Here is a 25185-nt window from a genome sequence, read left to right as displayed (position 1 = left end):
AGAGAAAGGGGGGATCATTATTCTCTCTGCATTGGCATGGAGAAAATGTATAGCCAACTTGGTTTCGTGTTTGAGAACCAAGTTTTGGATTAGATGAGGGGACAAACTGGAGTGATCTGCAGGAGTGAGAAGGATTACTGTGAGAGGAAAGAGCCCTTCTGGTTAGGGCTCTGAAACACATAGCTGGGAAGAACATGGCGTGTTTGATAGTTTCATATTTTAATTGGAATTCTGCTCTGTGGTTCTGTCATATTTCAGGATGCGTACAGTCCAGGAAATTCTACAGACAGTGCGATACTGGATTCTTATTCAAGAGGGGAAGAAACATTTTGGGGCTTCATGGCACCAACCTAAAAAGGTTAAAAGAAAATTTGCAATTACAACTTAAAGCCATGAGCAGGCAAAGCATTTTGTTTGGTTCACTGATTGGAAAGAGTCTCTGTTCCTGCTAACACAGCTCCTTGGAATGCTTAAGTCACAATCTGGTGGGAAATGAAGCACTGTTGTTTGTATGTTATAGTTCCTTGTCTTTGAGTATAATTGCAATTATGTTCTGTAGCTATAACAAATACTCTGAATGTATTATAAGAAGGCAGGAGGGAAAGAAAAGCCTGCTGCATTGCAATCCAGAGCCTATTCCCAATTCCTAATATAATTTACTTACAATGGATTCTGCAAATTATTCATAAAATAGCAGCAGGCCTCATTTAACAACATGACAGGGCTGCATGTAATTAGAACTATTTTAAAGTGTTTTTACTTCCCTATAGATCAATTGTTCCCACTATAAATGTTTCTAGAGCAACACATACGTTTTTTCACTGTAAAGTGCCTTCAGCCAGCTGTGAAAGTGAATATGTGGCTGTAGCATGGGAGTACCAAGTGGATGGTCTGGCTGAACCTGTCTACGGTAACCTGTTCTTAAGATGGCTAACCTGTTTCTTGTCAAGAATTAGCAAAGTTATGGAGCTTTGCAGAGACAAAAACGGAACCACGCTCCCCTCATTTTCAATATCATGATTGGGCCAAACCATTGTAGTTGACTCATTTCATCCAATAGAGAATCGAGATTCTCTTTACGCATCCCAGTATGGTGTCTGCATTATAATTTCACCAACTCTGCCATTTTCTCTGATGTGACAAAGCAGAAAGCATGTATTTATTTTATGTACCTAGAGAGGTATCTCTACTATAACTTAATTTAAAACACTTTTGGTTTTACTTGAGATTTTAATGTTATGACAGTTTCCAAGGTATTGGATGCCTAATGACACTGAGATGGTGGTCATAGGCAGTCTAGCTTGTCCGAGGAAACTGATGAAGATCAGTATCCTTTTTGAAAGCATCCACTGCTCTAAGTCTGTTTTAAGCTATTTGATGAAGTAAAGAGATCACAGGTCACTTTAAAGACTGTATCTCATCTGACAAGTTGTTGGAAGGGAGGAAATGACAGGGAAGAGGAGCTGCTGCTTCATGACATTTCCATTGCAGAGCTTAAGTGTGTGAAATGCTAAACAAACAAACAAACAATAATAACAAAACAACCACCAACCAACAAACAAAAACACACAAAGAACCCCTTCAGTATTCCTATTCATAATGTTTGAAAGCTTAATGCAGAACTCACCAAAGTCTATGGGGATATTTTCATTAACTTCATTGGGCTTTAGATCAAGCTGTGAATGGTTGTTATGTTCCATTTAGATAATGATCTCCCCCTTTCTCTCTTCTCAGCTTGTTCAAGTTTGCTTTGCCCACAGCATTATTTTATATGTCATTTGTCTCCTTTTCTCTAGTGTTTCTTTGCCAGTGGCCTAACTTTAAATGGGACTTAGATTAGCTATGTAATTATGTTTTCTGGGTCTGTGTTGAACATTAATTCATGTGTCCAAATCACAAAGCGTTTAAGTTATATGATGCCATAGATATTTAGGAGGTCAATCTTTTACAAGAGAAATTGAAGATCAGAAGAGTTGGACTTTGTTGATATTTATTCCCAGTTTAGACCCCACCTTGTCAGGTCTTTGCAAATATTAACAGCTCAGTCACCTATTGTTCAAGGTGAGGGGAGTAAGGCTAGTGTCTTAGAAGGGAGCATACCAAAGCATAAGCATGGTGGATCATGGAGTTTTCAAGCAAGCTTAAAACAAGAACATGCCTTTAGCTCCTGCAGACTGTGGTGATTTATCTCCCCCAGTGACCAGCCCAGCCAGTCCCCAAAATAGAAAGGACAGTCTATAATAATGAATGAAACTGCCCAGGGACATATCCCTCACACGTTTTGTTTCCCATTTTGTGCACTAACATGCTGTTCCTGTATACATTCACAAGAACACCTGGACTATACAGGACTCAATTTCTGTCCTCGAGATGAGTCAAGCGTTATCTAAAAAAATCAGTTTTTGGTACAATTTTCTCATAAATGTATCATATTTGATGAAAAAGGATGGAAAAACCAGTGGCTTGTCATTAGTGGATAAAACGTTTTCAGTTCATTAAGTACTTAGAGTAACGCCTGGAGGGTGAAAAAGTCCTCAGTGCTTCCTTGGGATCTCAGCAGGTGCATCTGAAGACTGTCTGGAACCATATTAGCTAACAAGTTAGTTAGTTAAAGAGATATTTTTGGAGATCAGATTCTGCCCTGCACTTCAACACTCTATCCTCGCGCAGCAAGTCATGGCACTTAAACACAAGCTTTAATTTTAATGGGCTTTTGCTGGTGCATATGTGTAAGTGCTCTGAGGAAATGGTGCTGATGGGAGGGAGACTGTAGAAAAAGGGAAGCAGATAAATGCAGTTGTCTGGAGAAAGAAGCAATGGCTGGGCTGTGCTGTACAGGGGAGACGTTACTAACTGGAAAACATCTTATTAAACATTCAAGGAGGGAGAGGCTTTTACCAGGCAAATATTTCCCAAGGAGCACACCTGGAATCATCTCCCTCTAATGATCAATGTCTACCAAGGTAAGAAAATCTGTCCAGCTGAGATGTCAAATTTTAGGACTGACAAAAACTTTGAGAACTTTTATGATGGAAAAGTGTGTCCTAAAAAAAAACCAAACGCATTCAAAAATAAGAATTTTGAAAGTAAGCTTTCAATCTATAAAAGTGAGTCTTTTCTAGAATTTCCAGAACTGTTTATAGAGCCAGAAAGCAAACCTTCACTCAGTAGTCACTAGCTGGCAGTTTTTGCTTGGCCTGTGGAGTCTTTTGCTCACACCAAGATCCTTGACTTGAGTTTGAAAGCTCTCGTGACAGATAAGTACCCTGAATACCATACATAGATTCAGTCACTTTGTGGCCTAACAAACCTTTGAAGAAGAGATGTTTGCACAAAAATGCAGCGACATTTTCTCCATTTTTTTTTTTAAACATCTCCTTTTTCTATAGAGGAAAGGAAAAAGCATCAAAACAAATTCCCAAGCAGATTTTCTGCCTGCCCATTTATATGCATAGCTGATACCTCCCTGCATAGTCCACCAACAGATGCACAGTAGCACAAAGACTTGGGAAGAAAACTCATTAGAAAAAGAATCCACATTTGCTGTTTTTTTACAGCCCTGGTGTTTAGTTATGTACAGCTTTCAGCAGTTATCTTTTTCAATAGATGTTCTGCAAGCTGTTCAAAGAGAAAATGTGAGACAGTAAATGCTAACAAAGAGCCATCCTACAGTTTCCCATATTGATAAGGAAATCCAGCTGATTTCTGTAAACAAGATTTTTTTCTTCCTATGTGTCTGCCAACATCAGGGCTCTGCAACTATGTATAGTAACCCTTATGGCAGGAGTCCCATAGGCCTTTAAAGAGGGTTTTTAACCCATAATTTCATCTCACCTGTGATGTTGTGTGGGTGTAGGCAGACAAAGGGATAAGGCATTCCTTTCCTATGTTAATACTCCAACTGGCATATTAAATGAGCAGAAAAAGGACTTCAGTCCCAGATCTTTGTGTAGCTGCTTCCAGCCTGGGAAGATCCTGTCCCTCACCAGGCTGTGCAATGTGATGTTCAAAGGATATTGTCAAAGTGAGAACTACTTAAAGGCTAAGTAGTTAAATGACTAAAGCCATAAGGATGCCAATAGGAGTAGTAAGGCACTGGTATTAAATGGTGCATGTACATTTATCATGGCATTTGCTGATTGGCAAAACTTCTATTTAGTAACACAGATAAGTCCAAAGACATACTTCATTACACAGAGTTTCAATGATGAATTATGGTCCATAAAGAGAAAGGAAGTTTAATTTTTCTTTCAGGTAGGCTTCTCTTTTGGCAAGTTTCTTGTTAATTTCTTTTATTTAACTGTTTTCATTGCAGCTCAAGACTCTTTCCCCTCTGGGACAATAGTCAGGCACTTAACAACATATCAACATCATAATTCTCCAGTTTAATACTTCTAGGCTCAAATAGCCGTGTCAGACCAGAATCTTCTGGGTTCAATTAGAGTGAAGAGTAGAACTGAAAAGAGGAGATGGATGCTGAAATGGGGAAGGCCCCAACTGACCTGAACTGAATATACTATCTCTAGCAGTTCTGATTCCTCAGCATCAATCACAGACACTCTTTTCTTTCTTGAGGAAAGAAGTTGTTTTCTGAGAAAGGTGCTTCTGCATCATTCTAAGCTCAGCTGCTTCCCATGCATTGAACAGTACCAGATCATTACACGCTGGTGCTGTCTGACCTGCTGTATTGTTAATACAATAAGCAAGGCTGTGGGTTGATCTTGTTGGACTGAAAGAGAGTGGGAGAGAGACTAAAAAGAAAAAAAGCCTTGTTTGAGTGCTGTGCCCACTTGAAGCCTTGCTATGATGGGCAGCAGTTCCCTATGTTGTTGCAATTGCTACAGCTTTCCCTGCTACCAATGCATTCTTACTGTAAAAATTAAAAACACCTCAATTATTCCATCTTACAGCTTTGACTTTTCTGTTCTGAATCAACTCGTGGCCATAGGGATTCACAACCTTGTAACTCTTGCATATGGCCTCAGTCCAGAAAAGTACTTAAGCACATACTTAATTTTAATTTTGAACTAAATGGGGCAGTGAATCACATGCTCCAGTCTCAAATGAGGTTGAAATTAAAATCAACTGTATGTCTCTGTTTTCCTGCACGAAGACTGCGTGCACTACTTATAGTGCTTGCCAGCATTTCCATTACTGAAAAGTATTCATTCCGCCTGCTTTGTATCATCTATTTCTTAATCATTCTTGAATTGTTTTCTTTGCTTCTTCATCAGATGGTTCTTATTTCTATGAGGACCTGTGATAAAAATTTGGCACGCACAAACTGATATGAAGATAGAATCCCAAGACAATTGCCTTGTGGAATTTTTTCTCTTTTGCCTTTTTTGCAACTCCTTTAGTTTAATCCCGATCACTGATACAGTCATTAAAAGGCAATTTGAAACAGCCCGTGTTGCCTCTTGTGATCAAAGAATTTTAAATCATATTTGCCGTGTTGAAAATACCCTGGAGAACAGAAGAAATTGTGATGATTTGCAGTTGCCTGATTAGAAGCAAATAATCAGAAATTAATTTCATCAAGTCCTAAACTCAACATCTTCCAAAAAGATAGAGATAAGGTGATCTTGTTCCTAGATCTTACTTTGTAAATTGTTCAGCTAAAGAATATTGAAGTGATGTCTCATCTGCTTTATGAACATGGCATAAACTGGCATAATATTATGTAATAATGAAACAATGAGCAGGAAGAAATGGAGAGAACATATGTAAGTGGCTGATCACAGACTAGGCAATTGCTTGTGCTTTGCTTTTTGTATTGTTATGCTTTTCCATTTAGGAAGGGTCATGGATTCAGCTTCTTGTCATTGGCCTAGAGCTCTGGGCTTAGAGATTTGAGGTGTTAAATGTACATGGATTCTGGTAGCACTTAAAAAGGAGTAAGGTAGAATAAGTTGTTAGAAAGATAAGTCCATTACTTAAGCATTAGATTTGGAGTGCTTACAAGAAAATATAATTTTTTTGATTATTCTGAAGGGCCATCTGTATTATGTAGTATGTGATTTGAACTCAAATTGGGAAATCCTGTCTAATGACATTATCCAGTATACACAGTTGTTTACTGTGTCTCTATTATGTGCATGGAATTTTGGTAAAATAGTCATTATCTTGATAAATTCTGGTCATGCTAAGCATGCAGAGAAGGGCGGGGGGGGGGGGGGGGGGGGCTGTAGATATCCAAAGTCTCAATGTTAGTTGACAAACCAGGACATTTTTAACCTGCTTAAAAGAGACCATCCTACAGTAAAGCTTAATGACATGGGTGAAGTTGCTATTTGTGTTCTTCCTTTCATACTTGATAAGAAAATGGAGGCTTTTATTATTATTTTTTAAGCACTAAGGACCTCTCAGTCAAGATAAATGAAAGGTGGTCTTTAATGCTGTAACCACCAGCTGTGTTCAGAGCTGAACAACGGGAGTTGTTCTAAATATTCTTGGACTCCTACACAAATGTTTGAGGGCTTAATCTTGTAATATAAATGTATATAAGCTATTACACACAAATCACTCTTTTTTTTATCTCTTGTTTAAACATTTTTTCACATTTTTTTTTCCACATTTATTGTCTACCTTATGTCAGTTTCCTCCATTCTTTTCACGATCCTGTAAGACTCCATCCAAGGCACCCTGACTCTCTGTTTTTTGAGAGGAGAAGGGAAGTCACCATGTGCCCCCAGATCCACGTTTCCACCTGCTGAAGACAGATAGATTCTTGATTTAATTCAAGTGACTTCAGAAGAGTAAAAATCAACTTATCCAGATTTATTCCACCTCTGAGTACAATAAGCTTGCAAGTCTACTGTACATAAACCATTACACCAAGGTATCCCCATGTCATGTCAAACATGATGTGATAAAGCTTTGCCTTGTAGTGAGAACTCCATACAAAATGTTTAGAATCCTCAGATTTCTGGCTTGTTGGTTTCAGTGCACTTCTCCATGTCCCAGTTATGTATGAAAAGTATTCGGAGATGGTTTCTCGTACCTGTTTCTCCTCTTTTTCATGTATTGATTGCTTTACACTTGCTTCAAAGAATCAATATTCCATTAGGGAGCAAAGGAATAGCACTATGGCAGAAAAGAGCCTCGCTGCTGCCAAAATGGAAAGCTCACTGTCTAAAGACAAAAGTTTTTTCAAAAACAGAATGAAAATCTTTTGGTAACTGAGCAAGTGACAGTATAATTCTACAGACCTACTGGCAGGTTGCAGCTGTTATTGTCAAGAGAAATTGTCTCTACCAAATCTTCATTAATTCAAGAATGTATCTGATAAACGTGCTAAAGGAAACAATTTAGGAAGGTATTACCATGTAAGCATGTAATAGAATAGAATACAACAATGTTCTGTTCAACTTTGCTGGTACGTAACACTTACAGAGGCGCAGGAGCTGGAGATCCCGTCTCACCTGATGCCTGTTTTATCCTGAAGCTTGCATTTCTCTGCTGTGAGATTCCTATAAGACCAGCACAATTAAGCTTTCTGAGTAGCTTAACTGGGTGGGGACAGACATGAAATCCTCTGCTTGTGTTTTTTATATAGCTGAAAGTGAGCCATGCCCTATGAATATGGCTTCTTAAGGCACTGTGACCAGGCTGCTTTGCTGTCTCACTTAAAAACCTAAAGAATTTTTCCAGGCACATATTCTTCCTTTGGTAAAGTCAAGGAAAGACGATGTCTACTTTGGTGTAAATGGCTTTCCTTAAGCTCTTATTCCAGCTGACCTTACAGGAGTGTCTTTGAGGACTAGTTTTGAGGCTGTATTATGTGAAGGTGGTTAGGCCCAGATGGGTAGCAGCTGATTCTAAGTGTGGGCAATGTGATGCTTTCTCAGGAAAAGGATCATGTGATGGAACTTAAATGTATGATTCCAGCACTTGCACATCAAGACTCAATCCACCTGAAGTGGCATTGCAGGAATATTTTTTTTTCCTTAAACTTAATATTTGTGTATGAAAAATGCAAAGCTAATATCCAGAGATTAAGCTGTGTATGGGCATTATTTTTATACGCATCTGGCAAAGTATTTCCAGAAGGAGTATAATTAATAATGTTTTGGTTCCACCTTGAGCCATTTTTCTAACTACATTATCATTAAAGTAATTCTCAGTGCTCCACTGCTTAGGAGTTAGCAAGATCCAATTAAAATTATTCAAATGGGCTATAAATCACTAGAAATCCATTGTCTTGCATTATTTGAAAGCTGGTGTTTATTTTCTACTAATGAAGTGACCACTGATCCTGTAATGCCGCTGGGCAGCAATGGTTTGGGTTCCTCTAGAGCAAAATTCATCATGAAAGCAACCTCTTGAAAAAAGAGGCTTTGACACTCTGCAAAACTTGTGACTCTGCCTGGAAGCAGGGAACAGCACTTATTACATTCATACTTTGCCAAGGCATTCGTTTCTTCCACCATGTTAAATGCTTCACAAAAAATCCAGCTGCACAACATAAATGAAGTTTAAGTAGAAACTGTGCACTTATCTAGGACAAAAGCTGCCCTTAGTTCTATAAGCTTTTAGTTCTAAAAGTAGGCTTCCCATGGCTGGTAAATGCTGGGGTTTTCTTAGCATTTCAAAAAGTTTATATTTTATATTCCTCTCTGTTGAAGAAGTGAAAAATATGGAACCTGTGCAACAAGGTAGAAGGTTGCTCCCAAAAGAACTGGGAAGCTGCTGATGCTTTTTAACTAAAACACTGGAAAGGGAGAAGAGATGCAAGAAAAAGAAGAGTGGTTTTGAAATGGCAAATGGAGCAACTTTTATTGTATAATGACGTAATTATGCATAATGTAATTACGTGTAATTAGTAATGATGGTTCTTCTCAGTGCAGCTGCTGTTTGCATGGGGAGATGGGTCGGATTTTATGTAGCTTTTGAAAACACTGAAGAAAAGTGGTGGAAGTGCTTCTGCAAACTCAGCTGCATTTCTGTGATGCGCTAGCAGGTACCTGTGCCAGTAGAGTTTGGCTACAGAGCTTCTCCTTTCCTAGCAAGAAAAGAGAGCATTAGAGTTTTTTGGCAGCAACTTGTATTGCTGAGTCTGTTTTTCATATGTATTACTGCTTATAAATGTGTTTAATTGAATGTAATTTAGCTTGTAAACTCTCTGGGACTGGGGCTGCCTTTGGTACAATGCTTGTGTGGTGTTAGCCATTCTGTAATGTATCTGCCCAGATGGGAACACAGATGTGATGAGAGGAATACATTCTAGCCCAGGAAACTTCAACCTGCTCTTAAAAGCGATGATTGTGGTCTCTTGCCTAAAAATGGCCGTGAATGAAAAACAGATTTTAGATTAGTTTTTCTAATTGGTGCTATTTAAGATTATCAGAATTTGAAATAAACTAATGCTTTAGTTTGTCACTCTGGTGAATAACTTTTCCTTTAAAAACGTTTCCACTTTTCATCTTTTATTGTGAAATGAAATACATGAAATAGAACAAGTGTCTGTGATCTGATCACTCCTTGCCTCTCTCTCTACAGGGGGGAGACTCACCTGCAAGTGAGTGCAAGGTTTTGAATTAAAATATCCAGAATTAAATGCCTGCCTATTCTTTAAAATGGACATAATGTGTATCACATGACTTCAGATGATGTCAAATTGTAGTTTAGGAAGACAGGGAGAGAGCATCAGGAAGATATTTTGTCCAGAAGGTAGCGATTGGTGAAATACGGAGCTCACAAACTTCATCCCCATTTGAAATGCTCAAACCTTGCTGAAATTTCATGGATTTTTTTTATTATTTTTTTTTTTTTCAATAAGTTATACAGTTACTTGTAATTACAGAACCTCTCAACGTCTGAAAAAGAGGAGCTGGGGGAAGGAACTGACTTAATTAACTATTATTCTTTGTTTTGATATGTTATCTTCTGTATTTCTATCATAGAAACTTTTTGTCTTATCCAGCATAAAATCAATGCTAGTTCTAAATCCCTTCATCATAGGTCTGCCAAATGCACGGAGGAATAGCTATCATTTCCTAAATAACCCAAAGGAAACGGAATTTTCCTATTACTTGTTCATAGTCTTTCCAAAGTCATTAAAAAAAGCATCTCTCTCTAGCCATAGAAATTGTTCTCTTTTCTTTGTTTTTAATAAAAATGATAGGTTGGAGAATACATTTTCTTATCTGTTTGCTTTGTGTCTTAAGCACTGTCTCTTTTTAATAAAGTGTTGGAGATAGGCAAATAAAATACCCCATGAGAGATCTCTTCCAAGGATAACTGAGAAATTAAACATTTTCTATCATTCACACATATTCCTAGCTGACTATCCTTAAAGTTATGCAAAAACGCCTGAAAGCTTATGTGCATGTGTTACTTCTTTTTGTTTGTTTGTTTTTTAAAGATGCCTACAGACTCGAGGATCTTTCTTCCAGCTCTGCACTTGAAGGTTTGTTTCTCTTAGATTGTATTCAGCATGCAGAACCCCCACCAAAGAGGCAGAACGGCTTCATTAGAAAATGGATGAATGCAATCCACAGACCAAATAAAAGTGTCCCTGCTCCTTTTGACCTCTTTCCCAAAGAACAGTCCTTCTGCATCACTTTTCCTGTCTTGCTACTACCTGTGTAAGACTCTGTCACACCTTCTCTCTGGCAGGTGGTTGGATTGCTGTAGATGTTGGACATCCACTTTAGTTCTTGCTTAATGCCATTGTTCTAGTATAGAAGACCTGAGTGGAATCACATTTGAGAAATAAACATTCTGGCTTTAGGCACAAAGTATGTGATTTTTCCACCTGTTAGCACCCATATCATAGTGTTTTGCATAGAAACTATGCCATTAGCCTGTACAGACTACTGCCAAGTGTCTATAAACTGTGGCACAGGGTGATTTAACTTTCCATTGCAAAGAACCCTCGGTGTTTTCTGTGGTGCCTGCACAGGGAGAGTTACTGGGGAATCTTTGTGTCCTGCACTGAGGCAGGCCTTCCCATTAGTGCCCTCCCTCCATAACACCCTTATCTGCAGCCAGACAGATGCTACACTGGAGATTAGTAGAAGTTAGGAATAGCTCATGTGGTAGTACTTGAGTGACAGTCTCTCCTGTGCCTGAAGTGTTCCAAAAGAGTTTAGGGACTTTAGTAATGTTAGGGTAGCACAGTGGCATGAAGGAGATATGGTGGAAGGGCTTCTGGCCATTTGGGGTTTCCATGGTGAATGCCACTGTCTACCACTGCATCTGCATCATGATGTGCTGTGTGTACCCAGTAAGAGAACTGTTTCTGTTTGGAGTTTCATTGTACCCTTTGTGTATTCTCAGACCTCTTATTCACTGTCTCATGTTGCCTAAAATATTTCTTTCTTTTTTTAATTACTAAGTTATCATACATTTTGTGAGCATCAGTTCTTTCCAAGGCAGTGCCTTATATTCATCTTGCCCATTGTACTGCAGCTGTAAATACTCATGTGTTATTATTATTTCCCTAGACCTTACACTGAAAGAGATGGAGTGGTTTCATTTCCTGTTTGCTTTCACCTTGACTCCCCTCTGAATGCTATTGGTAGATGTAATCATTAAGGATGCACTTGTAGGCAAATCTAAATAAATGATATGGAAAGAGACATCCATTCCCTGCTTCCAGAGAACGGCATTTCAGTGGCTGACCTCGCAGGACACTGAAAACCATTTTTTTTCTTACAAGTTTTAAATAAAATACCAAAACACAGAAAACCTGATTTGTTGGTAAGAGTTGTGAAAGCAGTTTATTCATTTTGCTGAATGCTGATGTCTTAATGTGCTCACTTTCAGAAGTGTTTGTGGATCCATTAAAACCTTCTCTCTCTTTTAGTTACTTAACAGTATCCTCAGTGAGGTACTTTCAAAGTGATAGGGAAAAAAGTTTATGAATAATAGTAAGGAAAACCATTGAGACTCTTGGTGGTAAAACAGTAATTGTTTTCAATGCTCTTTCATTCTGTGTCATCATCACACACATTTGCAGAAAAAAGATCATGTCAAAAACTTAAAAAATCCCCCACACAAAATCACATGAAATTCCAGCTGAGAAATCCTGTCTTATCTTTTAATAGCAGATTATGAAGATGATTGGATGATTAGCCATTTTCTAATTAGCATACTGAAGATAGTGTAAGTGTCTAGATATCAAAATATTTTATTTATTCTTTTACAACATAACCCACCATAAACAGCTTTCTTGAGTCCCAAAATCACATCCATTAACTCTAATGTGATAAATATGTTTATTGAGAACATAAACATGAAGCACAAAGCATGAAAACATTTCAGAGGGCTTTGTTGCAAGGACTAAACTGAGGTTCAACAGAGAAGTCCTAGCTACACAGACTTTATTGTGCGAGTTGGACTGTATACCAATTGACTTACACATCTGATATACACAAGTACACGACCTTTAAACTACTTCTCCAAGTTTACGCATATTGCCGAGCTGAGTAAAGAAAGGATGATATTTACACTCAGCAATTTTTTTGAAGAGACTTCTATTCTCAAATCTCAATGACATGCATCTTTTTAGATGAATTAATTTCTGCAACTTTTATTGTCTAGCCTATTCCTGGCTGCAGAATGAAAGCATTGACCTTGACTGAAGAAATCCATAAAGATAGAAGGAATCAATTTAAAAAATAAAGTGCTTGTGAAGGAGGTAACTCTGCTCTGGCACTTTGAACTAGGTGGGCTTGCGGACCATTACTGCAAATACTGCAGTGCTTACTAACTCTGCAGGCACCTCTGCAGCATTGACATTTTCATGATGAACTAAATCTACACAAAAAGAAGACTTGCTTGTTATTATCCATTAAAGACTGGTGCAATATGGCTGTGAAGTGGAAAGTCATCAGCCCTGCAAATAACTGCATTTTTTCTTGACTAATCAAAAGGCATATATCAGTCACAACTTCATCGGCGCTTCTTTTTCATTGTATTTCCATCCTCCTTTAACCTGTACTTCCCTGTTTCACTGTCAATTTTGCTTTAAAAGCGTGAGTTAATGAGGGAAAACTTTAATTTTAAAATAAACCTGATGGATTAACCAAATAAAATAATCATTTAGGATTTTGTTGCATCAGAGCATTAGTTGGTAAATGTTGCCAGAGCACTCTTAGGACTTCCACAGAACTATAATGCATATGTTTCCAGAGAAATGATGTTAACAACCCAATGTCCTAGTGTTATAGGGACAGCTTGTATAGTGCCCTGAATTATTCAAAGTATAAATGTGTAAAAGTGCTTTTTCAGACTCCCCACAGGCTCAAATTTGGTGTTATTGCTACTGTTGCTGCTTCTCTTGTGTGTGTGTTTCTGCTTTGGTTTTGTTCTTCCCAGCAGAAACTGAATTTGTATTAACTTCATAGATCTCTCAGTGTATGCAGGAGCTGCATTTTGAGGTTGCACTGTATGTGCGGAAGATTTGGGGCACATAGACATTACTGGCTTGACCCTCTGGAGTAAATTCTGGGAAGTGAAATTGGCATCATATCCTAAAGGGAGATTGAATGTACACACTTAAGGATTGTGGCCTTGCATCCGAGTACCTGGGCCATAAACAGGTGATGGGAGGAGAGAGGACCACCAGATCCCCGAGGGTGTTGCATTTGCCATATCTTCTATATTAAGCCATTCCAGGGAATCTTTCTTCCTTCTCTTGGCTCAGTCTGTTCTGTAATTAACCAAGCAACATCTCTTCTGTATGTGAATAATCACAAAGATCATGGAAGGATGAAGGCCACTGTGCTGGTGTCAAGCTCTTGATGGCAAGCAATTGTGGAGTGCTTGCCAGAACTGTAATCGTCTCAGTCATTTCAAAAGAGTTTAAAGTAGTTGTTAAAAGCAAAGCACCTCATCATCCCTGGAAGCAGAAGCATTCTTGGCCTTCAGTCAGGCATTCTTCTTCACAGCTAGCGACACATTTATGTGATTATAACACCAAATGACTTTTCTGTCCTTCTCTGTTTGTATAATAGATGAGATGTGTGAGTTTTTGAGGATGGAAGCCATAAGGGAGGATGGGACATTTACATGTCAAATACAGGAAATGGTACAACTCCTTCATTACTTAAAAAAAAAAATAAATTAATAATCCATGCCTAAAATGTGATTTTAATGCTAAACGTGTAAGTCTAAGACAGGTCATTGCATCAGAATTGGGTAGATGTATCTATCTGGTTTCTAAGTCCACCTGGAATATATCACTTCTATTGCTTGTGGCTAACAGAATTATGATTGAGTTGATGTTGCTACCAGAGTTGGTCATCCTGAATTGAGGCCCCAGATTTATCCAAAGTACTTTCATGAGAAAAAAAAAAAAAAAAAAAAGAAGTGAAATACCATGATTCTGCAGTATGTATGTTTGTTAAGTGCTGAAACTTTTCAGTCAGTATCTGCCATCTGAAAACCTGCATAGGTTTTTGTCTTCTTGAAATGCCAACCGTGCGATTGTTTTTATTTAATTCATATTGTACAAGTTGTACTATTCTTGGCTACTCATTTGAAGATCAGATGGTCTGAAATGGAGAGGACTTGTGTTGTATTGATTTGAATAAGCATTTCAGCCTTGATGTGGCCCAGGGCAACCTGCTTTCACTGATCTTGCTTGGGCAGGATGGGACCCAAACTCCAGAGGAGCCTGCCAGCTTCAGCTGCTCTGTGATTCTCTGTATTTTGACAAGATTTACACCCTGTTTATGCTTGGCCAGTGGACCAAATCAAATGAATACTCTAGCATAACGGTGTCCTTAACTGTATATTACAGGTTTATGAGTTAATATAAATACTTGCAAGGAAGAGAACAATTCATCTTCACCCCTTGCAAAAATGCAATATGCTAGAAATATGGTCGGTGTAGAATTAAGTTATTTCACAAATTGATACATAATTCATAGCATATATATTTTTTTCATCTTAAGATTGATTTCAGTGAGTTATGTTCAAATAGCTTTGTTTTTCAATTAATTCATAATTTATAGTACTTTTTATTTACTATTAAGGTATCCTGGATTTTTATATACTAGGACTTCTGTGATCATGTTCAGTTGATACTGGATGATCATTTGGTCAATCCAGTTATCACAGTGCAGCATAAAACTAAAGAAGAAATAAGGGTCCATCCTTATGGTAGATTATATCAACTGTATTTAAATAGTAGTAGTGACAAAGCAATACAACAATTAGAAGATCAAAAGGCAATGCTAACATCTGTTGTATTTGTATAAAAATGTATGTATATATTCATACAAAATGTTCTCCCAATGAATTTATCTTTCTCTGCTGAACTAATGACATTAAACAATCTTGATTACCAGTCTTGACTTGTAGCCAAACTACGTACGTTGATCTTAAAGTCATAAAAAGTAGTGGTATGGAAAATTACATGCATATGGGGAAGGACAAGGCCTCTTGCCTTCTAATTTTTCTACTTTATAACTTCTTACAGTGGATGTTATTCTTGTGTTCTTTCCAGTTTCTAACATAAAGAACCTCTTCTGTTATAGCAATGTATTAGTAATGTAGAATAACCTCTCCTTTCCCTGTCAGAAAAGAAATGCTAATTATAATTGCATCCATGCATTGATTTGTCATTGCTTTTTCAGTTATTCTAGCTGATAATAGGTCAAGCCTATGTTCTTTAATATGGAGGATGTATGGGAAAAGGCTGCAAAGATTGCTTCACTGCTTTTTATCAGTACAGCAATAAGCATTTGAGTAAAACCATCACGATGTATATTTTTTCCTGGACTGTGGGATGGCAGCAATCTGTGATGGATCCAGTGCCCTCAAATAATCTATTACCTTGCAGATGAACACTCTAAGAGGTGGAGAGAAAGAACAGAGAAAAGCATATGTGACATGATATAAAGCAGCTTTCTGGATTAGAAAAATCCTACCTAGAGAGTTTCCTGAACAAAAGGAAACTTTCAAATATACTTGAAATCACTGATGAATTGTTCTGATATTCTACAAATGTTCCGTCGTTTTCTGCAGAAGCATGCCTAAGGCTCCAGTAAAATGGAGTTGTGCTGAGAGAGATTAAAAAAACAACAAAAAACGGTAGTTTTCCTTCTTGGTTTTGACTTATTCTATGTCTTGAGATAAAAAAAAATATATCAAGCTTTGCTATTAATACCATGAACAAAATCAGTAGGATTTTATGAATTTGTCATAGGAAAACATGTAGAATTAATGGTCGAAGTTTTCCTTAGCAAGACATAATTTGTATAACAGTTCAGGAATATTTTCAGAAACACTCATTTTATGAGTTCAAGGAAACATTAAGGAGACATGAACTGCAATTTCTTCCTTTATTGTATCATAGCTCAGCAAGGCAGGAAGAGACCTGCAGCTTTCCCTCTTTCAGCTACAAGGCCTTAGAAATGGTGAAGCACCAAGAAAAATGGTGTTCATGCTTGGATTAGCAGTTCACAATGTCTGTGGAACACATACTTTCTTTTATCATGATTTAGATATAAAACTAGATGTAAATATCAATTTAGAAACATAGAGATCGTGCTGTTTCATGTAGTTTCATGTGATTTCTGAAATCAGGTGGTCTAAGGATCTATTTGTGAGCTGCATTTCAGACCTAGCTGGAATATTTTAAGAGTTTCTCTTATGAGAATTTAACTCAAAATGGTGGAAGAATTATGGCAGAGGCTGATCTCTTGCAAAACCCAGTATGATATGTTAAAGTCTTTAGAGCTTTTTGGTATTATTCATTCTGAATCCCAACCTAACTTTGGCTAATCTTTATTGTGATAATCATAATGCAAATTAGTGAATTAACAGAAGCATTGTTATATATCTGAGATAAGCATAATACCAATCCTGTATTTTTATATCTGTCTCAGAAAGGCTCCATAAATGTAGGAGTTGAAAGCATTAGGGATCATGAAGCTCTCAATTGAGCATAAGAATTCTTCTCAGTTGTAGTAGCTGCTGGAAGAAATTGTTCTGCATGGAAGAAAGGTAAACCTGCCTGCGGGAACATGAATTCATACCCTGACCAGCAGAGACTGCTCAGATTAAACAGGAATATTAACAAACTATTATATAAAGTATAGATCACACAGAATTAACTTCCACATTCATGAGTCCATTGCACTTTTCCTTTTGTGTTAATGGATTGCTTTGACCATGCATCAGTTGTAACTCTCCAGAACATTTCTGATCTATAGTGTATTTGCACAATGTCTACTGTAGTTTATCCCACCGAATGATGAGACCTTCAGCACTTCTGAATTGTGATACTGACTGGCAACTCCAGCAACCTAGTTTTTCAGGCTTTTTTTAATTTCAAACTATTTTTGTCTACAGAGACTAAAATTACTCCTGTGGAAATTTTCAAATTCAGTTAAGGAATAGCCTGCCAAAAATTATTTATTCATCTCATGATAGATGTGAACGTCTTGTGGGATTTTAGAAGGTGCCTGAGCAAGCTGGAACTAATGAGGTTTAAACATCTAATATGTTTAGGTTATCTTAAAAACTTTGTGCAGTGTTGGTGCAAATACAAACACACACAGACACATATATATACACACATTTAAACAGACTGAAGTAAATGATTTAGATCTCACCCTGTTTTCAAAACTGCCTTAGCAACATTTAACTGATAAAGTTAGAGAAAAGCATAACCTAATGTTCAAAACATGGAGTATAAATACACAGGAAAGTATTGTTCCATTTGTGAGTATTTAAGTTTACAAAAGAAAAAAAGTATGTAGGAAGACGTTGCTCATACATTTGAAAACTGGACAATTTGCCCCATCTTTTGATTGTTTCCCTTTTGTGCTCATGACAGCCCATTTCCTTTTCTCCGGTGGTAACAGGTAGTTTATTAAGATGTATTGCTGCGCCCAGGAAATGGTGCTTTTGAACACTAGTATTAATCTGTTAGTTATTAAAACAAAAGAGTCCTCGGTTTTGTGCTTTAGGAAAAACTCTTAAAGCATGAAAAAAAGAGGAGTTTACCTCAGCTTTAAGGACAGTGGCAGTAACAATACAGGCTTCTTTAAGAAACGTTGCACCTTCCAAAGAACCAACTCTTTGTGGTCTGAAGGAGAGGAATAGCAAAACCAAAACTCTACTTACCGTTCTTCACAGATAGAAATCACAGCTCTTCACTATTCATGGGGCCAAAGCCCCTTGGGTATTTTGAGAATGATACTCTGTGCAGGAAATGCAGGAGGTTCATTTGTTGGAGGAATATGAAAACTTGTCCTGAGTTGGCTTTTGTGAGTGTTCTAGGCCTACTTAAAGGAGCTAATAGTTAGCTATATCTCTCCTTTGCTTTGTCACCATCTCTTCAGGCCCTATTCATACTGGCTGAAAAGCCTGTTTGTTTCAGGTTTGGAATATTTTGCTGTGTTGTTCTGAAGGAGAATTTGCCAGTTATGTCATTTCAATAAATTGTACATGCTTTGCTGTATTTTTACCTTCTGTTCAGTTTGCTTTTAAAGGCTTAGCTGGAGAGTGAGGGCTGCCAAAATTGCAGCTGTGCGGTATTTCCTGGCCTGGCAAGACTGATATTTCTCCCTGACTGACAATGCCATGAATAGCTGCACAGTAATGTGGTTGTTGCTTTTTAAACCTTTCCCACACCTGATTTTGTTCATCTGAAGAGAATTTTTGTTCTCTCTAAATGACCAAAATGGGTGCATTTCCAAAATAATAGAAGGAAAATGTGTTCACAAAACTCTGACCTTTTCCTTTGTGCTTTGGATGAAGTACGGGACAATTAAAAGTAGTTTCTGCTTGAATTGTTCACAGCTCTTTAACAAAGGAAATGAATAATAATTTGTGTGTATAGGCAAGAGCTGAGATTAGGCTTGAGTTAGTGTAAAAGCTACAGGAAAACAGAAAAAATGTGGCAGTTCTGATACGGTGTTAGACGGGGAAGACACTTTGAAAACCGTGCAGTTCAATCATGTAGTCATACAGTTGAAGCACTATGGCTCCATGCTATGCTCCTATCTCCCGAAGAATTTAATGGCAAACAAACATTTTGCCAGATGTGAACATTTTTTCCACCTTCTGAACTTAATGAGGAAGAGCACTGTGGCTTGTTTGAATATTAAGGTAAATAGACAAGAGGCTATTATAAATTGAGAAGATGTTGATGCCATTTCAGTGTTTCTGTATTGTCCCATTCGTTCATTGCGTAACTAGAGAAAAACACTGATAATAGTACTTGCACTTGTAAGTCCCCAGAGAGCCTTGCAGAGGGAGCAAATATCCCCATGGAGAGCTCTGCACCTTGAAATATATGGTAGTAATTAAGCTGAGTTCAGTAATGCAAAGGCTCAAGCAGTAACCAGCTAAAGCAGGAAATAAGAAAAAGGGAAATGCCTTTTCTGAAACTTTTTATGTTCCTCGTCTCATAATTGCCTAACCTGTGCTGAGAATTGCTGTCACATCTCCCATCTCATTTGAATTTGTTATTCTCGGATTTCTTTTCCCTGGGGGCAATTTTGTTTGTAGATGCTGTTTGCTTACAGGATTGGGAAAAAAAAAATCACTGCCTGTCATAAAACAATTTACCTAAGAGAAAACAATAACACCACCAAGGAGATTGCACTGTTACATTTCTTGGTAAATACATACTTTTTAGTGATTGCTTTTATTTTCACAATGCCTCTCTCGCAGTCCTTGACAGCCTCTAATTCCAGAGAATAAATTCTCTCCTGCTCCAAAGCAAGTTACATCAGTTAGACTGATAAAGCCTGTTCTCATAGCAGTGAGTGATATCATAGAAGAGAGACAAATGAAGAATCAATAATAGTAATAATCCATCATCAATAAAATAATACTAAGACGGCAACAAATTTGTTCTTTTGCATTGTTTCCTTGGAGTCTTGAAACCATGATGTATTGGGTTTGTATGGTGAGCTCTCTTTATATGGTAACGTCTCTGAGGGCTGCAGGGGTGGCCTCTGTGAGTAGAGCCCAGTAGCTCTTGAAGAGCTGCAGCCTGCAGAAAACCCATGCAGAATCAGTTGGGGAAGAATGGCTTCTTGTGGGATGGATCCCATGCTGGAGCAGCAGCAGAGGGTGACCATGAAGGAGCAGCAGAGATGAAGTGCTACAGACTGACCAAACCCCCATTCCATGTTCTGTGCTGCTTGGATGAAGGAGGTGGAGAAGAGCAGATGGTGAGAAAGGTGGTTTTTTGTTTGCTTTTAGTTCATACTGCCCCGCTGTGTAAGCAATGGACAACACATTCCATTAATCTCCCTTACTGCAGTCTGTTTGCCTGTGACGGTAATTGGTGACTGATCTCCCTCTCCTTATCTTCACCCACAAGCTGTTCTTCCTTCTTATTTTCTCCCTTCTGAGGAGAGGGAATGAGAGAGCAGCTGTGTGTTGCTCGGCTGCCCATTGTTAAAACACCACAACTGGTTATGAGTTTTAAAAGCAAGCAGCTGAACTTGGTGTGTGTGTGGCACGTTTTAAAGACACATAGGAAAGTAGGGATGAAGAGAAGAATCTTATATCTCTAGGCACATAATTCTTTTGGAATACTGCAGAAGCTGTCCTCGATCCCCAGGACTAATGATGTTATTTTCAGAAGTGTTGAGTATTCACCTGCTCCCTAAGTGCAGAACTAACAACTAAAACACTGAATTCAGTCCCTTAAATAAATAAAGACAAATTTGAACAAAGACTGAGTTCTTTTAGAAGTGATTTACATTCAACACATTTAAGTAAAAGACATCATTGTTTTTTGTTGCTCTGTATGTTTCTAAAAGCTTCTATTATTCTTAACTGTGTTTAACTGTCCCTCTCTCCCTTTTCTACAGGTTAATTTATATGTTCTACTATATATTTGTAATTTGTTGCATATTCGATTCATATTCCTGCACGGTTTCTTTCATCTCTACAATGACTCTTAAAATTGGTAGGTTTCCTTGATTACTGTTTTGTAGCTCTTGCATAAATAATAACACTATAGGCTGTTCTTACTCAAGCTTTTCTGCTAAATTCTTTCCAGCAATCAATCTTCTTTATAATTGTTTTTAGCTTTATTTAATTGGTTCTTTAAAAGCACAGTGGTTCAGACTTTATATTGCTTGCACATAAAAATGCAGCAGGATGATTGGTTTTAACTCAGCTATCACAATTTTTAAGCTGAAGGGGGAATTAGTCTTTATCTCTCAAGGTAACGCTTAATATAGATTTCCTAAAACATCGATGCAAACCTTTTTGTGTAGGAAATTGTCCTCCAGAATAACACCAGTTTTTTAAGGCACACCTTTCATATTGTAGCCCTGAATGTTAACACAATATTTTTCTATCAGTAGAAACTATAAATTGATATTAAGAACACAGGCATCCTCTTCATTCTCTGACTTTGTGGTCTGAAAAAAAAAAGGACATTTATGCTCTCTTGCATGACATATCTGTTATCATACTGACTGTGACCACTCAAGATTACTTTCATACCTTTCTCCGATTGACTGAAAAATAGTATTTTGACTTTCAGTAGTTTTCACAAATGCAAGTAACGTGTTTCGAAAGCCTCTAATTTCTGCTTGTGAAATGGATGTGGAATGGAATCTGTCTCTGTGGTTGTTCTGTAATGCAATATCTTTCTCATATTGAAAGTTTTACCACAATACCTCTTGGACTTGATGAGGATGAGAAACAGTAGCTTACATCTAATAAATGTCAGGCAGAAGATAAGCCAGATTTTCAGTAGCAGACTACAGTGAAGTACACAGCCTAAAACCTGCAGTACACTGTTAGCATTTCACAGCTGGGAAGGACTGTTGGATGTGTTTTGATCCTTTTAAGGCAACAGTTCTGGAAGAAATCAAACTCTTCAGGTTAAACCAGGTAGCAGCCTGGTCAGCCATCCTCAGACACAGACTGGTGTTTAAAAATTTATTTACAATGCCCTTAGAATTATGAAATTTGAGCTTTGAGAGCTCTCTCCTGCTGCTCTGACAAAGGAAAACCAGTACAGACAAGAAATATTGTTTACTTATAGAGAAAATAAGAATTCATATCCCCTGAAAATAATATCCCTTTGTAGCCAAGAAATGGTGCTATCTATCTTCCAATGCAGGAGAAACATTGGAAGCTCAGAAACACGTATTTCTCATTTCTCTCCATATCAAAGCCAGAATGCCATGGTTTACATATGGGAACACATTTAGTGTGACACTGCTCAGGCCATTAAAGAATGGGGATGGAATTCAGGGTTGCCAGAAGGATATCTGAGGTGGCTTTGAGGAACTGCTCAGTTCAGCACTGCTCCTACTGTAGTTCCTATTTTTTTTCTCTTCGTGTTATCATTTTAAAAGGCATCCTGGGCTGAAAATAACAATTTATTTTTCTTCGTTCCAAATCTGGACAGGGTTTTTTTTTTGTTATTTTTTTGGGGGTTTTTTTGGCAGTTAGTGGGCTGCTTGATTTGATCAGATCCTGACTGCTTTTATTCTTTGCAGTAGACGATTTAAAAATGCAACTTAAAATCTGCCTGCACTTGGGAGAGATTATCAGACGTTAATTTGCTATGCTTGCTCTGCAGTGTTTAGTTGTTTTATTGCTTTTCACAACCTTTTTTAAATTCCAGAATTCGTAACACATTTCAGGAATGATCATCAGACGATATTAGTCCTTCCCATGAAGGACAGATGATACACAGTTTTTCATGGCTTATTAGGCTCCTAGATTTACCATGAATGCTGCTTAAAATACCATCCTCCTACACAGCTACACTGACATTGCTGGGTAGATGGTCCCACTGGGGTTCCTGTTTTGTACCCTGCGACTATTGAGATTCCGAGTGCCAATGAGGATCTTAATGATAGCTAAAATTCCTGAAACTTTTGGTTTTCATGGCAACCACGAAGCCTGTTGTACAAAACCTGCTTCTCTGTCACTTGTTTCAAGTTGAGTGTTGAAAACAATTGGCAGTTGAAAAGCACCCTTTGATGTCGTCTCTTGGAAGAGCCTGATATTTTGGGCTGGTGCATTTTGTTAGCACACAAGATACATCTCTTTCCATGAAATTAATTGGCAGGGGGCTTTCAGTGATATTAATGGCTATGCGATTAGCTTGCTGTTCTTAGCGCAATGCTAATGAGAGCTTCCTTCAGGGGAACACTCAGCTGATCCTCAACTTACGTGCTTTTCACCTCAGAGGCTTCAGTTGAAGATTATGAAGGTTATAGTTTTAGCGAGAGATGGAGAAGTGTAATGTCAGCAAGAAAAATACTCATTAGCTGCAAATATCCAATTAGGTACCAGCTAGGCAGGACTGAACAGTCATTTGTAGGGAATATTAGGAGGAGGAGAGTCCTTGCAAATATACTCTTCTCAAAGGTCTGTTGTTGCTCACAATTGCTCTGGACCGCGGTCCCAAAATGGTGCTGGGGCAGGACATTTGTTGCTGATGGCATAAACCAAACTCTGTGCCGCCAATAGCCATCAGCTCAAACGAGACTTTAGCTCAGTTATAGTTCTGTTACCGCTCCACCACTCCTTGAATCTGGCTTCATGTTGCAGTGAGAACTCTTCATTGGAGCTGCCTTTGAATGGTGCCCTTTTGCTTCTTGCAGTTGAGCTGACCTACACGTTTTCTTCTGTTTTGCTAAATGTAGGCGGTCTAAAGCTTTCAGCGAAATGAAGTAACTTATTCAGAGGCAAACTGCAGTGTAAAAGGGTGCATTTGCCTTTTAGCAAACATAAAAAGCATCAAATCAATTATCTCAACAAAGGCTAGATAGGATTTTACCCTACTGGCCAGGGAGCTGCAAGCTTCTATTGTCTCATGTAACTTTTTGTTGTTCTGAGAATGGCTGTTTGCATAACAGAATAGAGCGCTGATTGGGAATTGTTTAGAATTAAAGCACTCAGCCAGGCTGGTGTTTTGGATGTCAAGTGCATTGAAGAAACAAGAGTAATCGGAACAGGAAAACTAATTTCAATCTTCGAAGTCTAATTTGAGCAATTAGGAAAGAATTAGACTGGCACGGACATAACCAAGAAATGTCAATAGGTAACAAATGTCAAGTAAAACAGTGTCATTTGGGCTAGTCTCTGTATGTGCCTGTGCTGTCCTCAGCTTCTTCAGGCATAAGGTACAGCATTGGTGGGATAAGGAGACACTGAGGCCGAGAGAGCTGGGGCTGAGAAGGGTGGAAGCCCCATCCCCGGAGATGCTCAAGGTCAGGCTGGACCAGGCTGTAAGCAACCTAATGGAGCTGTAGGTGTCCCTGTTCACTGCAGGGGAGTTGGGCTAGATGGCCTTTACAGTTCTATGATTCTGTGATGCAGACAAACTTTAGAAAAATAGGTTTGAATGACAAACTAGTCCAAGTATCTTTGTGATTCAGGAGGCCAGGTCCTGTTTGTTCTCCAGTGTCGTACACAATCACTGCTTCTGCTCTAGAAGATACACAGCCTTTATTGATGTGAAGGAAGTGGGAGGGAGGGAGCCAGGCGGTGTGTAGGAGTTAAAAGGGGATTGGAGCAGAAGCAGAAATAGATCTCATTTCTAGACAGTGTTATCTTTCAAGCCATAAGTTACAAGAGGAACTAAGAGGAGATCCAGATCCACTTTTCAGTCTGAGTTTTTAGACCTGCTACTATCTGGGGTATTGCTTCCAAGGTTTGAATTCCTTAGAGGGGGCCATCTGGGTACTCATATAAGTTATTGTTTATTGTATATATTTGTTATGCATTTGCTTTGCACTTATCTTTCTAAATAGAAGAAATCCCATCCTTCATCCCCTTTCCATTCCAAGCCATAATTGTGCCACACTCATCATTTCAGATCAGTTCCAGTGTCATGATCAGCTTCAAACATGAGGTGAGCAGAGAAAAAGCGTGCAGTTCAGTAGCTGTATGTGACATTTTCATTATGCTTCAAAACTTTAAAATATTCTACCCTGCCATACCCAGATATTTTCATTCAGAAAGAAGCTGATTTTACCAGATGGCTGTGACTGGATGGCCCAATATCCTCTAAAATAAGGCATGCTTGGTGAATGTTTGTTTTTGTACAGAAATAAACTATAGAGTAAATCTCAAGGGAAACAGAAGATATTTATGGGAGAACTTGTCTATACATTCTTAACCTTAGGACTTCCCTTACTCACTCCTGTGTGCACTGCATAGCAGGGCTTCAAAATAAAAATGTGCAGTGTCCCAGATTTCCTTTGGAATACAAGTCTAACTTAA

At 38.2% G+C, this 25185-nt stretch overlaps 1 long non-coding RNA gene across 2 annotated transcripts in view; it reads left to right on the top strand.

Moving 5' to 3' along the window:
* LOC107320872 (uncharacterized) overlaps positions 1-25185 on the top strand; it is a 132751-nt gene that overhangs the window by 3399 nt on the left and 104167 nt on the right. The gene's annotated exons all lie outside the window — the stretch shown is intronic.

This window comes from Coturnix japonica, chromosome 13, assembly GCF_054131305.1.
Source record: "Coturnix japonica strain WE chromosome 13, WE-NBRP24, whole genome shotgun sequence".
NCBI lineage: Eukaryota > Metazoa > Chordata > Aves > Galliformes > Phasianidae > Coturnix > Coturnix japonica.
The sequence above is the reverse complement of the archived record's forward strand: the minus strand, read 5'-3'. Positions and strand labels throughout refer to the sequence as shown.